This window comes from Dermacentor variabilis, chromosome 4 (genome assembly GCF_050947875.1).
Source record: "Dermacentor variabilis isolate Ectoservices chromosome 4, ASM5094787v1, whole genome shotgun sequence".
NCBI classification, from domain to species: Eukaryota; Metazoa; Arthropoda; class Arachnida; order Ixodida; family Ixodidae; genus Dermacentor; species Dermacentor variabilis.
In genome coordinates this window covers 41,609,193-41,631,234 of record NC_134571.1, presented here as the reverse complement: position 1 = coordinate 41,631,234, position 22,042 = coordinate 41,609,193, and the positions used below count along the sequence as shown (strand labels likewise).

Here is a 22,042-nt window from a genome sequence, read left to right as displayed (position 1 = left end):
CGTCAATACAACGCGACAATGATTAGCCAAGAGGAAATGAGAACTGTCTTACTTATTGAAGTGGAGATAAACTTCGACATTTCTGTATCTGCATGTTGGCGACGGTTAGTCCTTTTTGCAAGCTAACTTGAAAACGACATCAACGATCAGAGACAAGGCATTGAACTTTCAGAGGGCAGATAAAAAATCAAGATTGCGAAAATTGACCCCAGATGGTTTAGTATCTGCTAACAAAAAAGGGAATAACATAAGAAAAAAGAAATACGAAACTATAATTGATGACACGAAAATGACGAAAAAAATAAATACTATAGGCGCGTGGTTACGACAATGTTCACACTGTGAACGATAACGGTATTCTTATATCGGAAGAGACTTGCCTAAAATATCTTACTTACCTACTTCTTAATGCGACAGTATTATACTGATCATTCAAGAACGCTCGGTGAAAACAGCCAGGAGAAAGAGTGATAAGAAGTAGCGTCGAGGCGGGGGGGGGGGGGGGGTGAACTAGTGTGCAAAGGATTTCTTAAAAGGATCATAATCCTACCTTATTGTGTAAATGTAGGAAGAGGAGGAAGGAGGTGAAATGAGGTGAGTAAGAAGCAAATAGAGCACTGGGTGAGGAGGACGACGGCATAGGAGAGGAGGATGCCGGTACAGGCGACTGCGTCAGCGTCAGATGACATCGTTGAATCAATCCCTTCGCTCGATGGGAACTTGGCGTAGAGTTTCAAAATCAAATCTGCGGCTATACAACCGTAGCTATATTGTCAACGTGCACAACCACTATTATGGTTAAAGCACCGTAGTAATGACGAGCAACACGTGCATTTCTACTAACCTTCGTCGCTTCGAACGAGCTTGTCGCTTCTTATAAAACTACCTTAAACGCAGTTGGCATTTCCAATTCGTTCAATGATCTCGACCTGCTACAGTTTGGCTGTTTCAAAGAGGTTACAAAAATAAAAAAAATGGAAGGAGAATCATCTATGAATGTAGAACCAAATTGACCCATTGGGGATGCTGTGGTGCAAATGCCATCCAGGTATAGCATCACACATGAATGAATGAATGAATGAATGAATGAATGAACCTTATTCCCCTTTTAAGAGAGGGGAGGGGCCGGGGGAGCGGGGAGAGGGAGGTCTAAGTACTTCAGTCCCAGCAGGCGTCCGTCACCACACTATGCGGGTAGGCGTCCGTCTACCAGTCGCGGTAGGCCTCCGGTACCTCCTCAGCCCACCTCAGGACTCGCGCCTGTAGGGTGGGATCGGAGCTGCGCAGGGCAGTCTCCCACAACTCCTGGCTACTAATTAACAATTTGAGCGTGCGGTGGAGGGGGGGGGGGGAGTTTTGATGGGGCATTGCCAAACAAACAAGTCCAACGCGTCGTGATGTGTTCATTCGCTGGAAATGTCGCGTTAACACTGTCACGGGGATTGCGCATTTTTGCAGTCATCTGTAAGGTTACAAGAACCATAGGCAGCCGCGACCGATGCAAGGCTTTGAGCTCGTGCCCCTGGCCTCTTCGTCGCTGTAGTCATCGTCCGACCGACAGTATCACTCGCTCGACTGTCTCGCCACGCTGCCCCTCTGGGGCGAGAACACCGGCCCGGCGCTTGTCGGGACGGAACAGAGGCGGTCGTGAAGTACGTCTTAAGACTCGCGACGTGCACGATGGTTGAGGGCGGTCGCGCAGGCCACCCTGGATCGCCGACTGGTTCGACTTGGCAAGCAGCGGGGTAACTTAGCGTAAAAGTCTGTCGGGACCATCGTAGCAGCCCTAGACCTTTTCGGAGATACCGATACGGAGGGACGGAGGCCCGAGCAGCACCAGGGAACCTGAGGAGTAACAGGCGTCCCTGTGGCCCTAATCGTACAGCGCTTTTCGGGAAGCCTTGGACGTCATTCGTGAGTGATATGACGATCTGTGTAGGCTTGCGCTATGGCATCGCGAACGTATGTAGTGGATGAGCTTAGAGCAGTGGGAAGTCAAACCAGACGCACATCCGGTTTGAGCGTTCTCGCAATGCTGGTGCCCTGTAAACTTGTGTGGCGGAGTGTGGAAGTACCTGCAGTTGCGTAATTACGAGGAAACACTGAGAAAAATTCGAGGACACGTAGAGAACGCGCCGGTAGTCAGCAATATCCGGGACTTATGTATGCTTTAGAAATTGCAAGTTAGTTGTGAATGTAAAACACTTGGGTGCTTTAAAGAAACTACGAGGCCGATGCTCAACAAAATTGAACCTTTCCTAACGACACCCCAGGAAATCCCTAAAAAGAAGTAAAGAAAGAAAGAAAGAAAGAAAGAAAGAAAGAAAGAAAGAAAGAAAGAAAGAAAGAAAAAAAGAAAGCGGTGGAGTTGAGGTTCAAGCAGGGAGGGTAATACAGGGGGAAAATAAAGCGGTTATACCCAGAAAAACGCTCGTGCAGCTATATTTATGTGCACGTCACACAACCCAGGTGGCCAAAATTATTCTGAAGTCCTCTGCCACGGCGTCCATCATAGCAACCCGGAGTTGCTTTGGGATATTAAAATAAATAAATAAATAAACAAATAGGTCGGCCGGCTGTCCGTTTTCTTGGACGCGTGAGGCGGGCCTGCTAGTTATAGGTAAAATAAACATAGTGATAGATCTGGGACAGTTTCGTATTGTGAAGTATGGAGAAAGATTCTAGTCTACGCCTTTGCCTTTGTACTTGTAGTCGCTGCGTGCCATTGGCTACCGCTGTTTCAGAGGGTGAACTTTGCTTGGCAGATTTGTTAAACAAAAACCTCAGTCGTCCTTGGAATTCGGTCCAATCCAACGAAACTCCCCGAGTATGAAATGAAGTCTCAAGCACGAAACCACACGAGGCTGCGTGTACGCACAGCCTTTCCCGATGCACGGAGGAAAGATGACGGGTGAAGAAAAAAAAAAAAGGAAAAAGGAAGCACCTCGCCGGCGCGCTCCTTCTCGTCGAAGCCGCGAGAGCGCGCGCGGGGAGCACGCGGTTCGTCCTACGGGCGCGCTCTTTCGGCCCAGCAGCAGAGCCTGTCGGGCCGGTGTCGTGCACGGACGCGTGGTTGGTGAACTGCTGCGCCCCTCCGTACGCTCCGAAGCTTTCGACGTCATCTGCGGCGTCGCGCAGTTGTGGGTGACAAGCCTCCATCTGCGAAGTCGCCGCGAACGTTTTGATTTGCGGATAGACCCGGCCGGACAACTCTTTCGGAACCGCGGCGAACTATGCCGCCGGGTGCACCGTCTCCCGGATCGGCTCCTGCAGGTGAGTCTTTTTTTTTTTAAAGCTCTGTGCGCCACGACGCACGCTTGGATTTGACATGTAGTGCGGTGCTACGAGAGAGAGTGTGTCCTGCACTATGCGGCCACTGAACCCGTGCAGACGCGTGTAGAAGCGCGAAAGATGAAACACAGAAAAAACGAAATGGGACTACTGTTTTCGTTTCGGTAACTCATCAGCTGAGAAGACTCAAACTGACTTCGGCGACTTGCGATGAAAAAAAAGAAAAATGAAATACAGACCGGAGTTGTCGTCTTGGTAGACAATAGTCATCGGTTGCGATGGCAGAAGCTGAATGCCGGAATAAGAAACGGCGAGAAGCATTTTAAATTCCGTCATTCGTTATTTGCGATGTTTTGAAGAAAATTTAGTTTCGGGATAGTTGACTTCTTCGATGGAACGTTTGTTCCTGCGGCAAGCACATGAAATAACCTCAGGTATCCACGAACGAAATATATATATATATATATATATATATATGCTGAAGAAGAAGAAGAGTACGACGTACGTTCAATAAGCACAGTATATTTGACTGATGTTTCGGCTGGTGGCCCAGCCTTTGTCAAAGTCTGGTCTTGACTTTGACAAAGGCTGGTCTACCAGCCGGAACGTCAGTCAAATATACTGTGCTTATTGAACGTAGGTCGTACTCTTCTTCATTTTACTACCGGGGCCAGCGTGATTTCCTCAGCCATAAATAAATATATATATATATGCGAAGTGCGAAAACACTTCGCTTTGTTAAAAGACTGCAACCAAACAAGAGAGTGCTATTTATATTTGCATCGCTTTTTTTATTGGCTAGTATGTTGAGGTAGCCCGCCCCTGCTCTGGCCCAACTTCCTGAATGACAGAATTAACGCAGAAGAAACGCGTACTCGTCGCTCCTTCGACGGAAGCGCGCCGGCAGCGTCCGGCGCGGCGCGGCTTCAACGCGAGTGAAACAGCGTGGCAGAGACAGCTTTACAGGGGAAACCGTGATAAATGATGATTACGACCGAAGGCCCCGCAAACTAGCTGATAGGGCGGCTCATTAGAATGCTCCTTTAGGGACCAATCGGCCGGACCAGTTAATGAGCACACCGGCGAGCGCCGAAATTTTTGGCCGCACGGCGTGGCTGCACAGGTTAAGCGGCGGGACGACGCCCGCTGAGTCTGCAGCGCTGGCGTAATCGTCGCTCGTCTCGCCACAAAGCATTTGCAGCCGGCGTGCGAGAGGGGGACTCGCCCTGGATCCTGCTAGGTGCACGAGGGCGAGCCCGGGAATATGCGCACCGATTTCGCGGTGTCGTCGCCTGATGGAGACGGATGCGCTTGTTTGACGAGAGCGCCAGGCCGTCGCGCGGGATCAAGAAGGAGGCGCAGCACCGGGCCGGCTTCTCGCCGACGGGGTCATTCTTGCGGGTGCACTCTTTTCACCGGTTGCAAAACATCGCTCGGCTCGCTGTTTCTTTTTTTGCGCATTCGATGGAGAAAAGGAGTAAAAATAAAAGATGAATCGGCTTTTCAGTAGTACACGCGCTTACTCTTCTAAGGGGATTGTCTGCAGACGACGTACGGATGAGCAGAGGAACAGACGACGTGAGTGGTGCGGTGTTTTCTGCTTTCTTGCGCGTCTGCTGGTCGTCTGCACTGTAGAAACTCAGCCATGAATTGCAAGCAGGCCGGCTTTGACCTTTCTGAATAATCTACTTTCAGAGTATCAGTTTGTGTCCAGTTTACTTGAACATACACAAATGCAGCACTTCTTTGCATAATCACTATACTGCAATATTCTTAAGGTGCTTAGGCAGAGCTCCAGCGAATTGGTACGTGCACTAGATTACTAACGGTATAACTGCGTATGTGAAAAACGCAATATAATCACGATAATAACAAGAAAGTCTACTACGTGTCAGCAAATTTGTTTAATTAAATCACAACGTTCTGTTATACGATGATTGTACAATGAAAAGTAAAGAAAAAGGCACGTGGATTTATTCTTACCAATTACCTTTCCACAAACATTAAAATGCAACAAGATTTCCATATTTTCTTAGTAAGCGACGCTCAGACAGGTTTGTGCTGCGACCATCACAGCACACATTCTGGCATTGAGCGCTTTGCTCTTGACTATTATTAATCGTAGAACACGACTGATCTTTTGCGCACTTCAGAATTCAGCTGGTGAGGGTGATTGACCGAAAGGGTGACCAAAGGACCATCTACGCGCGTAAAACCTTCACTGAACAAACTACCCCGGCGAGCTTTCAAGGCGACGTCCACGTGATTCCGAAGTCATTCTTCAGTTCAAATATAGGCGTGCGGATGCCTCTGGGTCATGTAGTGCACACAATACGATGACCCGGTTGCAAATTCATTCAACGCAAGCCGAAATGGCTGACCAAACTCTCGCCTTGCGAAAGAACTGTCTGCTGTATTATATGCACTATGAATACTGTGTAAAACGCCGCAATTCGATGTAGGCATTGTACTGACGATTTCGCATTTTTCAGCTCTACTGAACTGAAAATCGGCAGCTTCAATTTGCTAAGCCTGTTTCTTTTTTTGACCACAAGATGAAGGATTGGTAGGGCTTGGTTTTTGTTTGAGTAATGGATGGTCCAAACTTTCGCAATGCGTTCTTTTTTTTAATTATTTACAAAGCCTCAATGATCGGCTGATAGCTGTCAGCCTTGGCGTTTTAAACACAATCCAAGTATAGTAACGGCGACAGACGTTACATGCTTTCCTTTTTTTCAGGAGTTATCCCGAAATACGTCAGTATTGAGACTTAAAGTTTCGTAAGTTTAGGGTTAGAGTTTAGGAAAATGGGACTATACAGAAACGGAGCAGGCGCATCCTTTTACCGTGTTGTCGCGTTGAAACTCGGCAGAGATGTGTTCTGTAACGAATCTATACGTTTGCCACGCAATCGCCTCTATCGATCGGGTTCGGCCGTGGCGTCTTCAGACGACGTGATTACCGTCTAGAAATATTGCGGCACTCGCGGAAAGTAAACCGGAAGACATTTATGTGAGTTAGGTTATTGAAAAGTGGCCATGACGGAAACGCGAGGGAAGACGTTTTACAGACGTCCCTGGAGAGACGAGTCAGCATGTCCCGTTATGAATGCTCGTTTTGTTGCATTAGTGTAACAAAGTTTAACAGGCAAGTTAAAAAAAGAATTGAAAAATAATTTAAAACGCTTTCTTCTTCCTTGTTATAATGCCAAGCTCAGTGGTACTCTTTTGTCCAATATGTACCGTTGTAGAACCCTCGCTGTTAAGCAAGAATGTTTCAGCCGTAAGAAATAATATGACAGAGCATTGTGAATGCATTCTAATAAAAAAGACTGCTTACAGATAAAGGACGACGACAGCACTGTCGTGAAGAGCACTTTTGTGAAGGTGGCCTTGGTGGGGAAACTCACCATTCGAAAGAAAGAAACAAAAGGAAATTAAGGCATTTCTAATTGATTATGATATTGCAGTTCATATGTGAAGTTTGTGATAGAATAACTTGATTTCTTTATTATGTACTTGTTGATGCATACAGCCACGCGATTCCTTGGCATTAGTAGTGGGGCTGCAGACATGATCGAGAAGATGTAAGCAGCCGAAAGGTACTGCGTAACCTTGCAAATGCGGGCAAACACAACCTAAAGTATGTACCATAACACGACTGTATACATTTATGACAGTGAAAATAAACTTAGACATATAATGTTATCAGAAAAGGCATTCCAGCTTTTTCAAAAGTCTTTAGGATGAAAGAGTAAAAAAAAGAAAAAAGAAATAGAAAGCTATGTTGAGTCATTTCATCATTTCACTGTGCACTGCAAGATCGATTACTGCACAAGTAGAACATAGTTTTTTCTTCTTTTTTTTCCTACAGAACAATGGTGCTAATCAGTGCTCATAGCGAAAACTGGCCACTCGGAAATTTCGCGAGTCTTTTGTTTCACTCTTCGAGCCAGAAAAAAAGGGAGCCCACTTGATCAATTTATATAGTTGAGGGTTATTCAAAATCTTGGCGACATTAATCGGTGGCTTTCTGGCAACATTCGACTGTCAAATGAACATGCACAAATGATATACAGAAATTAAAAGAAAATATTATCAAGGGAGGCTATCATGCGCTATCGGGGGTCGAATTGATATTTATTTTTTCATTTCGTATGGAACTTTTCCCACTGGATGGTTACTTTTAATAAATATTACGTTCGCTAACCCGATTGGGCGGCGGTTGTTTTTACATAGCACCTTAAGAAAAATATTTTGTGAATACGGGTCTCTAACTGCGTCTTGTTGTCTTCCGTTCTTTTTTTGCTGATTTGACGCGAATATTTTCTCGCTTAGTGCGGCGTGTAGTACAAGTTTGGTTTGAAGACAAACGCAATCGCGCAAAATATGGAAAACACGCACGACCTCACATAAAAACTTCATTTCAAGGCAGACAGAACGGTAATTGTCTTCTGAAGACGAGAAGAAAGGGCACATTATCGACTGAGACGAGATTGCAGAGTCGAGGCCTTTCCAATACAGGCTAACCGTCGGTGAACCTCTACCAAATAAATGTCGGGCATATTGATCCTCAGGTTGTAGAAAAGAACGTCAATAACGATTTGTTTAACTTTTCCTATTTTGGTCCAGCGAAAGCGAAGGGTCGAACAAAAAGGTATATCTCAGGGGCTAGTCCGTGAATTATGCGGCTGGCACGGTGAACCGGTGTAAAAGCCTCGGTATGGCGCCGATGTTCATGCTTCCAGGATGCGTCTGTTGCATACGTCGACGTCACTCCGCACCTCCGCCAGAAATGTCGCGGTCTAGGAAAACAGGCGACCTTTAGTTTGAAGCGTCGTCTAACCGTCGACTGAGCGCACGAATAACTCAAGCGCCCGCGAAAAAAAAGGACTTGGCGACATAATGTGAACTCAAAACAATAATGTGAACATAAAACGACAATCAACAAGGCGAATACAAGGTGACAGCACAAACAAACAACACTCTTATTTTACATTTTATGTATTTACTTCAATTTCAGGGAAAGAAATTAATGGCGCGTGTGAAAGGGGGCAGGAAGAAATGGGAATGTACAAATGGACGAAGCGGAGGCAAACGATCGAGACGTAAATGTCTGCCGCGCAGCATTTCCTGTGGGATTCGGCGTATACACCCGCTTTCTGAGTAAAACCATGAACCAGCCCGTTTCCAATATCCCACACTGAGAAGAAACAGCCACGCGACCAGACGGACGTGTCTGGCAACGCGGTTGCGTGGAACGTAAAGGCTCAATATACGGCTGCATTCAAAGCAGGAATGACCGCAGATTCCGAGTTTTTTCTCGATGCCGGGCACTAGCGCGGTTCACTCTCCGGTGAATAATTGAGCAATAACAAACCGCGCATGGCCCCCGGTGTAGGCTTTGTTATGGCGCGTTTTAACTTGTTCACAAGGTCCGAAAAAGAGTGACTGGGAGACGCTACTGCGGCGTATAGTTTAATCGGTTCACGCTGGTTAAGTGCGGTCAGGTTTACTAAACCTACATCAATTGCAGTCGTAACGTTTTTATTCGGCCACATGCGAGTTTTGTAGTCGGAGCGCAGGACTCGGTGGCTTTGTAAAGGCGAAGCTGTCTCTGCTTATCGTCCCGCGTTTTGGCATGGCTGCTGGATCGGTCAGTATCTCGGCGGATGTGTTTGTGGGTATCTATACTGATGTTACACGTGCGTGCCAGCGAACGCTTGTACGCACTTGTTACCTTCGTTACCTTCGTTGTTACCTTGGTAACCTTCGAAAGTACTCGCGATTGGGCTTGTTTACCACATGTACCACATGTACCACGTAAATTGTGCCAATATTAAATGCATGTGCCACGTAGCTGGACAGAACAAAACTGATGTCGTCTGCCGTGGCTTGGGACAAGTCAGACAATTGTTTACGTCGCTTTGTTACATAATTAGTTATCATATATAATAAGCAGCCCAAATATTATATTCAGAGCTAAACTGTCGATGAGAAAATGGTGCACACCGCCCTGACAAATTCTCCTATCCAGCTTTCTGTCACCCAATGCATGCTTCATAGAAGCTTTTTTCCAAGCCTGAAGGAAAACTCGCGAACCACAAGAACGTGCAGCGTGGCTAGTCGCTCGGCATCGTTTCTTTTCCGCAGCTTGTTCAGCGTAACAAAAATAAATAAATAAATAAATAAATAAATAAATTGCCACATATAACAGTATCATATAATGTCGGCTCACAAATGTCTTTGAAGCACGGTAAACGCTGCGAGAAATGACGCTTGCGTTTATTCAAACACGCCGTTAAAAAAATGAAAAAAAAGAAACGTTCTGGTTAAACGGTGACAGTGGCGGAAAACGCGAACGCCGCGCCCGGGCATGCGCCTGCTCACATCTGGAAGATGACACGCGCCCGTTCCCCAAAAGATATTTCTCACAATCGGCGGGAGCCTCGCTGCGGACAAACCGCGCGCTGAAGTGCGACGTACGAACGCTGGCGCGGGCCGAGTCCCGCATCCGGCGTCGTCGCTTTATCATCGTCTCGTGCACGTGTTCGTGGCAGCGAGCCCACCGCGACGTCGTCTCTTCGATAACGGACGACGTCTAGGCTTTCAGACGGGCAGCCGCTGTTCGAAGCGGCGCACCAGTTTTTTAACACCCACTGCTAGTGTTTTCAAGTTCCCGCGCAGAAGCTTTTTACCGATGCGAATATCCCTCCATATTTCCACAACAATCAATAGTCCGCAGCTCTATTCGAAGATAACCAATAAATATATACCGAAAGCAGTGTATCGGAACCGAACGAAAACGAAAACGGGGTGAAAAAAAAAAAACATGATATTTTTGACCGGAACGAAAACGTAACCAAAACGTTATTTATTCTTTTTGTTTTGGAGCGAAACCTAAATATTTTTGATCGGTTTTCGGTTCAAGGGGAAAGTCGGCAATCCGAAACGACCGACGTCAGGCAACGTCAGAATCGACGCGTATCTCAGGGGTCTGCATAAGCGCGTATTTCAAGCATGGATAAGTGCTAGCGATAGCCCGTCGAGCACTCCACTAATCTTAGCCTGCCGCTCGGTACACTCAGTAGCAGATCGGCATCGTAGCGAAACCCAGGCCTTGCGCGCTGAAGAGCTGATCGTTTCGTTTTCCACGGCTACGACGCTTTGTTACTGAAGTTTTATCGTTCGTTTATGTTCGTTCTTAAGTTCGTTTTATCGGAACAGCGGTCTCGCATTTCGGTGAATACACTCGACGACGTGCTGCTTCTGAGTTCACGCTTAGTGCCTAGGCACTGAGGATCGTCTCAAAATTCATAATTCACTTAGTGAGAAAATAAAATACTGTGTTTTTATCGTTACTTTGCTTCTAAAACTTTTTGAATGCGAACCAAAACCGTTATGAACAGTTACGAATACTTTTCGTTTGTTCCGGAGCAGAACCGGAACAGAACTTTTGTCAGTGGAACGAAACTAAAACCAGAACGAAAAGCATTTGGTTCCTACACTCTGACTGAAAGTTGCAACACACTGAAATCGGCGACATCAGGACAGAAACGCTGGCAGCCGAAAAGTGACCCGGCTAGTCACAGTCGCCTCTGAAAGGATTACGGACCGTGTGTTTGAGAAAAATGTTGAATTAATGAGCAGTTTGTTAACTGCTGCCAGCAAAACAGTGCAAAAACGTGTTCGCATATGTTAGTATTCAATGAAAATGCGAATATCGGAATGCCTGCTGAGGTTGTAGAAATATGAAGCGTTCTAAAGAGAATAGCTTTCTTTGCTCATTTCACCCGTTTTCGTGTTCAGTGTGTAGTCTCGTGCAACCAAGTTATAGGGTGCCTTCGTCACCGAACACCAACTATTATAGTATCTCTTTAGACGTATGCGCTGTTGCGCGAGAGCTTTGTGGCGTGTGGAGGTTCAGATGCTCTGTGGAGCCCTCAGAAAGGACAGCCGCTGTTGTCCTCCCGGAGCCCTCTCCACCGTTGGCCACTGTGGGAGAGGGCTCCCGTGGCGGGAGAGGAGGTGGCATTCTCTTTCCCCCTCCTCCTCCTCCCGCGCTCGCGCTGCTGGAGGCAACACACACGTGACGCGTCGGCTCATACCTATAGCCACCTACGGTACACCGCTACATTATACCGCTGTAAACGACTCTGTGGCCGAATTTCATAAGACTTTTCGTTTCTAAGTGTTCTTTGCCAATCTGCCGGCGATCTTCGCTTATGATGTGCCCAGATTCAGGATTGGCTGCAATATTCTTTAACGAACAATTCTGTCGTGAGAGCGTTTTGTGAATGCCGGTCCCGTTCTAGGCGAAATCGCGCAACGAAAGAACAAACGCTCCTTAAATATTCTCACTACAACAAATATATGCATCCAGGCGCGTCGTCTGGTTCTTGTAGAGAATAGTTATAGAAGCGCTCCGCCATTCGTTTGTGGGGGCAGTCATCGTCGATGGTTCCTGCACAATTCTATTTCTCAACTCCCGCAGTCTTCGCGGCTAGAGATGGCTTTTCTGAAATGCGACCAACATTGCAAAAATGCTTGCTTTACAGAAACCTCTCGTGCTTGGAGAACTCGACTGCGTTCAACCGTATAGCTTTTATTGAACTGTCAGTTCTAATGCGCTTTCGGGTATGAAAATAAGCCGCAGAATTTTGGACACTGCATTGTGATAGTGCACATGAAAATTTATATGTCGGTTTCCGGGCTCAGTATTGAAATATGAAACTTTTAACGGTCCCCGTCGCCATGTATAAACTTTTGGCGCCGACTGTACGCTGCAGGAATAGTGAGACAAGATGGAGTCGACGCTAGATAAGGGAAACCGAAGACCCGTGGCGTCAGTTATTTATTGTAACCTTAATGCACGACCCAAGGACGGCAACGAATTCGTGGTTAGGAGGGAGATGTGTGTGGATGCCGTCATGTATTCGCAGAGACATTCGTTTTTCGTGTGTGCAGGTTGTTTCAACATTTTTGCCGGCTCCCGTCAGAAAGAAGCGCATACAGTGGCGTATAGTGTTTCTGAAACCCTAAAACAAATCATATAAGGTTGCAACTTGTAGTTTCTTTACAGCGAAGTTGTTAGCCTCTAATTGGTCAGCGTTCTTCTTTTTTTTGTGCGAGGCGGAGGCGAAAAAATGTGTGCCGCAAAATGTCAGCAAAAATGTGGGCCGATCACGGTGGCTGTGCAGGGCCAGGAGGAGTGGCCCGTACCCCCGTAAGGCAGAGACGCCAAGCATTCAGCAAAGTGAAGCGAACAGCGCATGCATTCTTAGGAATCGCGCACATAACGTACAGAACAGCGTACGCTTCAATAAAGAACGAGCGCAAAACAGCCATCCGTACCGCATAATTGATAACAAGGCGTTCCTGATGACAGTGTGTAGCGCTCCCCGCATACGTTTTCCGGTAAAGATTACTGCCGCGCAAGCTGCCTCGGCGACGGCAGCTTGCGACGTGGGGAATGACGTCACTAGCCTTTCGTATATAGAAGAACCAGCCTAGCAACTGATTTCAATGTTGTTGCAGCACCGCTATGGGCGGCGGCGTGCTGTTCAAATCACAATTACTCTCATTACTACCACTCCTATTATTACTACAAAGCAATAAACCATCGTACATCCCCCCTCAGCAGTTGTAGTGGTGGTTTTCAACAGCTTCACTGAACATCCACTTTCGCAGGGCCGGGATGGCGAGTAAATTTTTTTTTTACATTTAAGAATTAAATTCAACTGAATTCTTATATGTGACGTTCGGTTCTGTAGCATTGTGCGCTCAGCCACTGAAAGTTGATCGCCAGTACAGTCATTTGCGTCAATGCTGCAGAGGACACGAAAGGACAAGTTATGGAAAGCGTCAAGGACAGGAACGCACAATTTAATGAGTTCGTACAGGCATTTAAAATGCGTACAGCATTGAGATCATTAAGACATTGAAGGCTCTCGTCATGCGTAACAGCCCATCGATTTGTACGATCGAGCAGATACATTTGTTGCGGATCATTTTGTTGCAGAATCTGCGTGACAGACTGCCGTCATATAAACAAAGTTTTGTTTATTGCTTGCACACGCTAGCAGCTTGAGCCCCGGTGATTTCTTGAACGCGTGAGCGGTTGCTTCCTTACCAGTCGCTTTCTTACAACACGAACTTTTTTTTCCCCAAGAACCTTGATAGTACGGGGTACGCACTCACTATCTGAGCAACAGCTGATCAATGTTCCTGATTGATCAACGGTAACGTATGTGGGTCAATTCGTTGTGACATTCGCGTGACTGGCCGGCGTCATTAGAAAGAGATTTGCATTGATTGTGGCGGCCAACATCTTATGCTCCTTACATTCTTTCAACATAGCGAATGCTTTTTTTGCAGTGCGATCATTGTTGCAAGAATGCCCGCTTTACAGGCGCCTCTTTGGTTTGGATAACAAGCCAACTACATAGAATCGAAGGGTTTGTATTCAGATAGCCGCACTAACGCACCATCAAGTATAAATTACGTCTCAGAATTTTGGAGGCTACGCTGTTATAGTGTATACATGCACGTTGCCTGCAGCAATGAATATTTATGATCTTGTCGCAAGAACGCCGTCTTATCAGCGTTCGCATGCATCCCCGTGCGACATTTATCCTTTACATGGGCTGGATAAAAGTCTGAATCGGCAACTTGATCCGCATTAATAAATGCGCGTATGGTATAATTCTTAATGAGAAAAAAGTCCAGCCGAATCTGAGAGTGGACATCTTATTAACGAAGGCGACCACCTAATGGCAAAATAACACTAACGAACGAAGTTTTGTGAATTAGGCCCCTGGGACGAACACAAAAGACAATAAGCAACATAGCCCAAACTACCAGATATAAGTCTCTGCATATGTATAGAAGAAAAAAAAAACGTTTAAAAAATCAGAACCAAAATTCCCTCTTTCGATTCCACGCCAATGTCACGCTTTTGATGAGGTCCAAGTTAAGTTCTACAGCATTCTTTCCTATTTAGCATCGTTCACACTGAGAAGTCCTGCTTGACGGGTGTTAGAGTGAGTTAAGGTTACAAGGCAGAGGAAAGAAAAAGAAACTGCCCCCATCCTCACGTTACTTCTTGATGCCAGTGGTAGCTCTGCGGCTATATACAGCACTGTGCAATGACATACAACGCTATGCAACTATTTACGAGGTTATGCAGGCATATACAAAACTATACATACATTGTCATCTAAAGAACAACACGCAACGACACCATATACTACACGAGGCGTTGGGATGGGGAAGCAATTCAACGCCCTGCTTTTATTCTCATCCGCGACCTCTTTCACGTCCTCTACGCGCGCGAAAGCAGCTTCGAGGTGAAGGCACCCAACGCCCTCTGCACCCAGTGTCGCGAAGCTTCCGCCTGCAACGGCATCTGTCTAGGACGCCGCTGCAAGATACGTGGGTCAATCCGGAGTCAGTGCAATATCCGGTTGACCGCGCTGATTTTCGTTGCCTAATTACGATGCACAGTAATGCCTTATGCTGTTGCTGATGTGCGTAAACCGTTGTGTGACGCTCTAGAATGCATTCAGACAGTTGGATGTTATTTATATGCCTATTTGATGCTATAGCATGTTCTCTTTCGTGAGGTTCATGTACCGATTTGATTCAGCAAAATTCGCGTTACACACCGACTCACACCACGAGACTGCCATCTACGCTGCCTAACTTAGCTCCGTCAATAAAATTTATATTGAAATCAGCAGGCATTTAGCGTGAGAATATGTTAGTTAACAGAGGCTAACGCGCACTAAATATCAAGCTGCGTCATTAGAGACAGAAAACACGTACTGCATAGTTCATCGTCATGAACAATATACGCGTATTCCGTGTATGGATGGTGCGTATGGCGATGGCTGTAGAGTGGACCGGATGCTTAAAGTTCGTAACACTATGTACGGCCTTGATTTCGTTTGCAATTTGTTCTCTTTCCCTTGTGTAGCGTAGTCAAACCACAGGTTGGTCCTAATGATATCCATGTCTTTCTAGTTCTTGCTTTCTTGCTCTCTTCCTCAGTTTTTATTTGTAAACCCTTTCAATAAACATCAGTCTAGTCACCATCCAATAGATCCAAACACACGGACTATCTATCTATCTATCTATCTATCTATCTATCTATCTATCTATCTATCTATCTATCTATCTATCTATCTATCTATCTATATATATATATATATATATATATATATATATATATATATATATATATATATATATATATATATATATATATATATATATATATATATATATATATATATATATATATATATATATACATACACACACACACACACACACACACACACACACGCACGCACAAGGAAATGACTTGTATAACGAAGGACTAAGTCTGTCCCGGTTCTACTGGGAGCGGTGCGGTGCGCGACCTTTACAATGATGCGACCTGCATAACGAATACTTTCGGAGGTCTGAAGCACTTCGTTATAAAGGCGTTCGACTGTAGTTAATAATTTAGTATACCAGCATGGCGCAGAATTTAGTGCGATATTGCCGTGGCGAGAAATTTCGCACCTTTAAGTGCGACAGAGGCATACCCGACGAGAGGATATATAGTTTAGCGTACGAGTTAGACTAATTAACTTTCGAGCTGCAGCGTTAAAAACAAAGCAGTAAGTAATAAGAATAAAGGTAGGTCCAAATAACCCGTGAACAGACGCGTTTAGAGCCGGAAAAGTAAAAACAAAAATGCTGAACACAGCGCGTAGTCGCGATGCAAAGCGTGACGGTCGCACGCCGAAACGTTACGCCGGAGCACTTAACCACAGGGAAAGCAAAGTAATGAGCAAAAGATAAATTACAGAAACAAACGCCGCGTGCTTTCGATGACAGGCTGGTGCCGAGGCTCGTAGCCGCGGTCGGGGCAGCTCAGCCAGCGCTCCATCCGGGAGACCCGTTTTTACGAGCAGCGCGAATCGCGGTCGCATAGCCGCCGGAGCGGCCGGCCGAAGCCTCCGTCCGGCTCGCACACGCGTTTTCCAAAGCCGAATGCGCCCATATACGATGCGGGCCGCCGACGAAGCGGCCCGGCAGGCCGTAAAAGCGGAGAAACGGCCCCGCCGCGGGGCGCCCCGCGAAACGCGTTGATACCTGCGCCTTCGCTGCTCGCGCCTCCGACGCGAGGCCTTTCACGCGCGGCTGGCACGGCATGCACGCCCCGTGGCATCACGGTCGTCGGCGAGTTGTTGCATTGGCCGCCGCCTTGCTCTGGATCAGCGCGAGCCATTCGAGCGTCCCGAGTGCGCTCGGTGTTATTATCGCCTCCCCGAAACGGAGGTGTATATCGGTCTGGAACAATGCGAAGGTGATCAGGGTCGGCGATACCGTGACGATGTTGTCGCAGTGTTTTGTTTCAAGGCGAAGCTTCCCTTTCCTGCCTCACTCAATCAGTGTTGAGAACTGGGCTTGTCGGAACGTGATCGTGAAGGATTTTTCGGTGTAGCGCGGCTTTGTTAGATGGGCGCAGAGAAATGAACGCGGGCGCGCGCACACACACGCAGCGCTATGGGCGGGCCTCGTTCTTCCTTTGCGTCCGTGCACTGGTTGCGTCGCCTACCTCATCGGAGTTTGGCGTGCCTTCGTCTGGCTCTATCGCCGAGTAAACTGGTCTGATCGCGGAGGCAGTGTAACAGTGCGCGGCCGATCCCTGAGATAACGTAATCAAGACTGGGCTGGTCCAAGAGGCTATGTAATAAAAGCTGGTTATCAGAGGCGCTCATCAAAGGTGTAATAAAAAGTGGACCGACCCTGACGTCAGCGCGCGATATACGCTGTCGCAAGGGTTTTTAATGTGATTTGTAACCCGAGTCGATGCCGGAGGCCGTGAAATCAAAGGAATGCACAGGCCGTTCCTGATAATGGCTATCGCAATGCTATTCACTCAATTGTATAGCATGTGAACCTAGTTTTTGTGTCTTTTCAGGGCTTTGCGTTGGTGTCTCGCCGAATAGACGTAGGTGTGGTGGCCTCTCTCACAGTCGAGGCGTGGAAAAGAAAATGACGAAGAACGGCTTTTACGTTAGCGACGAGGAGTCTGGATAGGAAGAACTTGCGTAGTGGTGCTGATTTACCTGCGCAATGTTCATTTGGGGCTCGGGTTTGCAGGTTATCGAAGGACGCCTTCTTAATATGACATATTGAAATCAGTACGTACACTCAGAAAACAGCATGAGATGTTCCCGCAAAATGCTATCGAACACCAGGAACTCGATGGCAAATCAGGGCAATGTAGCGATTCCTTTCACTTCGTTCTATTCTTTCGTTATCGTCCGCCGTCCATAGACGGCCGGTCCAGTTGGTGACGAGGGCGGAGCGTCACCCGAACAACTGACAAAGCATGACATGGAATAGCATTAGAATAAAATCGCTAACTCACGGCCACACGAGGGTAAAAACGCGAGCGGCACGATGCACGGCAGCAACCTCGTACCATGAAAAGGATGGGTCCCGGCGGTACTTTTCCGGCGTGCCGCGAGCCATCAATTCGGTAAACCAATGGGAAGCGCCTGATTAATTCACGTGGGCAAGCCCCGTGAGGGACTTCCGCCCCCTTTTGGCTCCGCTAGGAATTATCAGTGGTCTCGGCTTCAGTAATATAGCGACAGCCAGCCCAACAATGATTCAAGAGGACGGCAAGGCTGTCACCTGAGTTCCGCTGCGGCGGAGACGCCTGCTACTGTATATTGCAAAGGGAGCCCTGACGCGTTCTGCCGCGAGCGGCTTTCCACGATCAGTTAACCGCTGACGTCGCCGTGCGTTCACAATAGCCCGTCCCAGTTCTGCGGAACCACGCAAGGTGGAGGAAGATCATTCATGAAAGCGGGGAAAAAAATTGTCGCCCACCCGAAAATAACACGAAGCTACATCGGAAACCGGAGTCATAGTTCTCAATGTTACTACCCTGCCTGCACCTTTTCGATATCAACAAAAAACGAACCTGACATATGCACAGAAACCGGACCATGATAATGGCTATAATGATAATTATGACAACAAAAATGATGATAATCATTATGATGATGATGATCGCGGTGGCGGTGGTGGTGGTGGTGGTGATCCCCGATATGGTATGTGGTATAGTCAGAATGGTATGTGTATAGGTCAAGAATCGGGTGGCGGGGCCGAAAGGTAAGAGAAAGGCGTAGTCTAAGGAGAGTGAAAAAGAAATGATGTCAAAAAGAAATTGTACGTAATTGAGCAGTTCGACTAACTCAAACTATATCATAAATATATATAAGTTACGGCCTCTTCTCGTCTGATTTACCTTTTTTTTTTCTTTCGTTCATTGCAATGCGCCTGTGCGGAGTAAAAAAGAATGAAAGCACCACTCCGCTCTGGAAAAGGACGAGCAATGTAACAGAAAATGACTCAGCCGGCCGGAATTTTACGAGCGGCGCGTGTTCTTGCCCACACGGCCACCATCTACCACGGCCAGAACAGCATACCAGATAAAACGGGCCCTCCGCTTTCTTGTTTTACTTTTCGCAGCGTGACAGCGTGCCTAAATCTCGATAGTGCCTGTGCACTGCGGAAGGGGAGGAGCACACTCAATTGCCGTGTTTACCGATACGCCTCCGAGATTAAAAATCACGAAGCGCTTCGGCCACCCGCCGTTACTGGAGTCACATAATCAGCTACACATACGAAACTATCGCGTCTGACGTTGCCTCCACTACGGGCGCTCCGGCGTGCTCCGCTGTTTCTGCTCCGAGCTCTTCGTTGCCAACGTCCGGCACGTCTCCATACCGCTGTGCATGTTGGCTTACCTTTATTAGACGTGGGGCAGGGGGTGGGAGGGGGGGGGAATTAGACAGAAAGAGAAGCGAAGCTAACGAGAATGGTAGGGTGTGGTGAAGCGTGCTCGGCCTATAGATGGCGGTGTCCAATCATGTTCTCACTTCGTGTCGCGCGTTACGCTGCTTACAGGGCAGGCATTGGGGGGAAGCGAACGCGTGTAGCGAAATTAGATCAGGAGGTAGGTGGGTGTTGGCTGTAGAAGAGGCGACGTTGGCTTAGGTAGAAATTTAATAAGGCGTTAACTCTGCCCTGCGATGACTTCGGGCAGAGAGAGCAGAGTTTTTTTTTTTTTTCCTATTCGTTGCTGACGCCGTCGAGTGCTGAGGCGGGGCCTCGATCGAAAGGCGCGATTTTTAGGAGAAGCCGCGAGACCGAGCCCGTACAATGTTCTCGTACCCGTCACCTCCCCTCTCCCCACTCTCTCCTCGCATACTCTATTTTTTTTTTCTTTTAGCGGCTGGTATACGCTGCTTAGCAAAAGCAGTGCGCATAATGTTGAATTTGCAACGATATCTGTAGAAGGTTCACCCGGGCAGCTGCTTCATTATTTTGGCGCTATAAAAAGACATACAAATAAACAACACGGGAGAATTAGTTTGATCGATCACGGAAGCTAGAAGAAAAGAAAAAAAAATATGTGCGCCCGTATTCACAGAAGGTTGTTACGCTATAATTTTTTGCAAGATAATATTACAGGAAATCCTGATGCTAGACGTGTTATTAGCGAAGGCGGCTGGGGAGATAGAAAGAGCACTTACGAAAGGAAAGATTTGCGGATTCGGTCCCTGGTACGCGTAATTACATGGGAGTCGTACGTGCAATCGCTTCGCAGCCGGTTTCCAAGCACGGTTTAGTGACAAATGTACATCTTCAAAGCTGTCTTGAGGCGCTCCTACAAATTCAAGTGACTCTAGGAACGCGGGATCGCATTCTGGTCGCTTTGGACTGGCTTGCGCTCGTATTTAAGATAACACTTTCACAAAACGTTTCTTTTCTGCGCTCCATTGTTGGAAAGATGCCTACAGCACTGCCGAAATAGTTTGCATTCTTTGCGAGCCATTCGAGAGGAAGCACAGGGCCAGTAAATGATCCAGCGGGCTCGACGTGAAGTGGAAAAGGTGTGAAACTTGGGACGTTGCACTCTCGCTGCCTTTCGGGGTGTCGCACGGCACTGAGCGAACGTTGTGAGTCGGCCTAACTGCTAAGTGCATGCAAGCGTGCTTACTAACGTAACCAAAACTCCATATCTGGCGTGCCTATTAAATTTCACGCGCTGTTCTTCGAGCCTGCTTTCGCGATTTCCAGACTTTGCGCTAGTAAAGACGTTGTTGCTGCAGTAGCATTTTAGTTGTAAGCAAGAGCTCGTATCGTGTACTGCGTGTTCTTGTCCTTGTCAATTATGCACTTCGTTCTCACCAGTTTACTATGAACACACTTGCCCAAATCAAAGTCCAACGACATAGCAAGTGTGAGTGGTTAAATACGAATGGGACGGTTAAGCGATATGAACACCTGGCACTGGCATCATGTGTAGTGCTCCTATAAATAAAAGCAATGTCGGTGTGCCGTCGTCTTCGAATGAGAAACTGATGCTTCGCAAACAGAGCTTCCAACGAGGTCATAGGAACTTTCTTAGCCACTCGCTGGGCTGCTTCCATTCCGTTGAAGAAATCGAATTCGCCTCCTCTGCAACACTGATTAGTTTACAGTACTTACTGTTTTGTTATGCAAAGAAGAGGTGAGATGTGCAGACAGGACACAAAAGTAGAGAAGTGGACAACACTAACGCCGACTACTTCCACTCTTGTCCACTTCTCTACTCTTGTGTCCTGTCTGCTCGCCTCACCTCTTCTTTGCTTAACGAATCCTTACCAATTAGCTCAGCTTTCTGTCGTTCTGTCGTTCTTACTGTTTTGTTATGCGCTCTTTACATGTCATGCGGGACGGTTCTCCTGGCAAGTAAACGCTCGTACAGTGCAAAAACGTGCGGATACATAGAGACACACTCCTTCGGGTCCAACGCCTGTTTTCGCTTTTCATAACAAGTCCACAAATTTAACCCAGAGGAAGGAAATGCTGCGAGTATAATTTTGCACTTTCTACCTTCACCTAAAAGTATTTTGAACAACAATTCAAACGTCTTTCTTCTCCAGGCAAAAACAAAATTATTAAATAGCAAGCTATGAGAACTTAAGGCGCTGTTTTCGCATGGCAAACATCGAAAAGGCCCTGCTTCACCTTGGCAGTGTATATAGCACTACCACTTGGTCTTGTCTTGTTCAAACAAACGTGTTTGAAAAGGTACAGGTGCCCCCATGGTATGTTTGTGTGTATCTGTTAAAAACGTTAGAGGGGCCGTACCGTATAAAGGTCGGTCACCCTAATGCGGCAAGCACTGCGTCGTCTGCGAAGATTCCATAAATTTAAATACATTAGCGCGCACAGCAGCCATTCCTTGCCTAACCAACTTCCCGGTTTCTTTCGGCAGGAAAAGCATTCAAAGGCAGGCGCGGAAGACTCGTCCGGTAAATTTGAATATTGCATGAAGAAGCGCAAGATGCCTGCAGCGTCACTTCCTAGATAAGAAAAGGGAAAGCACCCGGAAGTTTACAGCCGTGACGTCAGGACGTTCGCACTGTGCTTGAATTTCAAAATCCGCAGCGACGTGAGCACGACAGCAATAAGCGCCCCTGGGGCTATTTCACCCGAAGGAGTGTGGGGGATGTGCTTACTCCCTAACAGCGCGACGTCTCAGCTCCCAGCTCTCAGGTCCTGCGCTGCTAATGCGACAACAAATGTACTGTAAAGAAGGCGGCAGGGGACCAGGACGTAGGGGCGTGGGGGCATGGCAAGAGGGTAGGCGCAAACGGCCGTATCAGAATCACACTTCGCAATACCTG

At 47.1% G+C, this 22,042-nt stretch overlaps 1 protein-coding gene across 1 annotated transcript in view; it reads left to right on the top strand.

Moving 5' to 3' along the window:
- The first annotated feature begins 3,053 nt into the window (after nt 1-3,053).
- The window catches only part of LOC142578991 (leucine-rich repeat, immunoglobulin-like domain and transmembrane domain-containing protein 3), a 272,600-nt gene continuing 253,611 nt past the window's right edge, over nt 3,054-22,042 (top strand). Inside the window, exon 1 of the mRNA XM_075688755.1 lies at nt 3,054-3,273. The gene's annotated coding sequence lies outside the window, so the exon portion shown is untranslated. The remainder of the gene's footprint in view (nt 3,274-22,042) is intronic.